Raw genomic sequence first — 2,554 nt, forward strand, 5'->3', positions numbered from 1 at the left:
AGAGAAAAAGAAGAAAAATAAATTAGAAAAAAAAAAGGAAAGAAAATAAGCAAAAAATTATAGGAAATTTCTCAAAATTTATTTCTCTCTTCTCTCTCCTCCATCTTAGCACTTTTGGACTCAAAAGATCTCACAATCAATTGTGGGTTTCTCTCTTTTAGGAAAGAGAAAATTGTTACCCTACCTCTCCATTCCCTATAAATACAACTCATGTAAGAGGAGGAGACACAATTCATTCTTCTTCTAGTTTTTTTTTAGTTGCTCTCTCTCTCCCTCTCTCACTCTTTGGTTTTAGTTCTTCTCTATTTTTGCTTTAATCATTTTTGTAATAGTTTTTTTTTATGTCAATTAATGCAAGCACTCTTTTATTTTTATTCAGTTCTTTTTATGTTTATGATTTATGCAATTGAGTTGTAATTTTTTTTAAGTTATAGTTCTAGGCTTAGATCTAGGTGACAAGATCACGAGCCGTGGAGCAATTTTTTTTCAAGTTCAAGCATTGATTCAAGTAAGTAGGCTCCTTCAGTAGTCTTCTCTCCCCCCTCTCATTCCCTCTTCTGACTACCATTTCTTTCTTAATTTAGGATTTTTATTTTCAGTCATTACATTATTGCTATCCCTTTCCCCCAAGGTTCATGGCTAGTGTATGTGTTGGCTTTGCCCCTCCTAGCCATAGAACCATCAATTTATTGCTTTTATTTTAATTGTCTACCTTTCCCTAAAGCCAAGTAGAGAAACCCTTGTAAGAGTGACTCTCTGGTCAAGTAGGGAAGCTCATATTATGATGCATCCCTCGGGCTAAGTAGAGAAACCTACTTGTGAGTCTCTCTCTAGCTTTATCCCCTTTTTTTTACTTTATTTTTATTTCAGCTTTTATTTTTTCCTTTATTATTATTTTTCTTAATTGCGTGGGTTGTTTATTTTCAGTTATTTATTTATTTAATTTTAATTACGTGGCTTGTGTCTTTAAATTCTTAGATGACGAATGGTTAGGACGTTATTTTAGATACTTATGTTTAGGACGGTAATTAGAATTAGATCACAACCATTAATCGGTTCACTTTCGCATTATTAAAAGAAATAAAAAATAAAGTGGTTGTTCTCCCTGTGTTCGACCCGTAGCTACACTGATCCATACGCTTGCGGTTACATTTTAAATCTCAAACAAGTTTTTGGCGCCGTTGCCGGGGAGACAGTTCCATGTTATTTTTCACTTTCTTTTGGTAAATCGGAGTGCTTTGTTTGCTTTGTTTTATATTTTTCCTTTTCTTTTATTGAATTCCTGAGAAGAACAACTTGCAATAATAGTTGTATCAGTGGAGGTCGCCATGCCTCACAGTATGATAAAGACAGGTTTCGCCCTGTAGCAGTACCTCAGGAATTGACCTGAGCAACCCCAGATCCCTGCCGGTAAGCTCCCAAAAAACCAAAAAAATTCAAAAAAATCAAAAAAAATCAAAAAAATCAATCAAAAAAATAAAAAAAAAGAGTTTTGCTATCCATTCTTTTGTGCTTGTCTTACTTTAGTTGCGGGTAGTTTTCTGTTGCATGAGTGTTAGGTGGGTACGTAATACTAAGAATCGGTTAGAAAGAAGAGATCCAACAACTAGTGACCCTATACGTTTGCTCTCTTTAAAACCCTTCAATATGGGAGACCAACAGCATAACCCTTCACCTAAATCTCTGAAAGATAGGTTCTACCCTGCTAGAACAGCCCAACCTTCCTGCATAGTTCTACCACAAGCCCAGGGCAATAATTTTGAACTCAAATCTCAATACATCACTATGTTGCCCCACTTTCATGGGTTGACCTCTGAGGATGCATACCTATTTCTAAGGGAATTTGAAGAGGTATGTGTTCTAATTAAAATCCAACAGCTTTCTGATGATGTTGTTAAGCTTAGGTTTATCACTTTTGCATTGAAAGACTAAGCTAAGAAGTGGTTGTATGGGTTACCCACAAATTCCATAACCTCATGGGAACATTTCACAGTTGTCTTCCTTAAGAAGTTTTTCCCAACTCACAAGACCAATAAGCTTAGAAGTGATATCCTTCAGTTTAGGCAAAAGCCTAGTGAGTCATTTTCCAAACTTATGGAGAGATTCAAGGATCTACTCCAAGAATGCCCTCACCATGGCCTAGACCTATGGCATTTATGTCAAATAATTTATGAGGGTATTGATTACCCAACTAAACAAATGATAGAGTCTATGTGCCATGAGGGATTCACATCCTTTACAGATGAAGGAAAGGCATGGGAATTCTTACTTGACTTAGCTGACAAAACCCGTGAGTGGGAATCAACCCAAGAGAGTGAAAGAACCATAGGAGGAAAAGGATATTTTGTGGATGGGATAATAGCCAAGGAAGCCCATTTGGATAGCCTAATCAAGAGGATTGAGGCTATTGTTCCTAGAGAGCCATCATCAGTCAATTTGGTTAAGATTTGTGCTTGGTGCCAGTCCCCTGGACATGTCCTAGAAGAATGCCCCAACACCTCTGGGGGCACTTCTAATGATAGTGTTAATGCCTTATACCAGAATAATCCTTATA

The 2,554-nt window shown here is 36.6% G+C and overlaps 1 non-coding gene across 1 annotated transcript; it reads right to left on the minus strand.

Moving 5' to 3' along the window:
- Window positions 1-2,034: 2,034 nt before the first annotated feature.
- Window positions 2,035-2,141, minus strand: LOC122077698. The gene has a single exon (XR_006139936.1). It is a non-coding gene; the product is annotated as a small nucleolar RNA R71 (small nucleolar RNA).
- Between the last annotated feature and the right edge of the window lie 413 nt (window positions 2,142-2,554).

This window comes from Macadamia integrifolia, chromosome 4 (genome assembly GCF_013358625.1).
Source record: "Macadamia integrifolia cultivar HAES 741 chromosome 4, SCU_Mint_v3, whole genome shotgun sequence".
Classification (NCBI taxonomy): domain Eukaryota; kingdom Viridiplantae; phylum Streptophyta; class Magnoliopsida; order Proteales; family Proteaceae; genus Macadamia; species Macadamia integrifolia.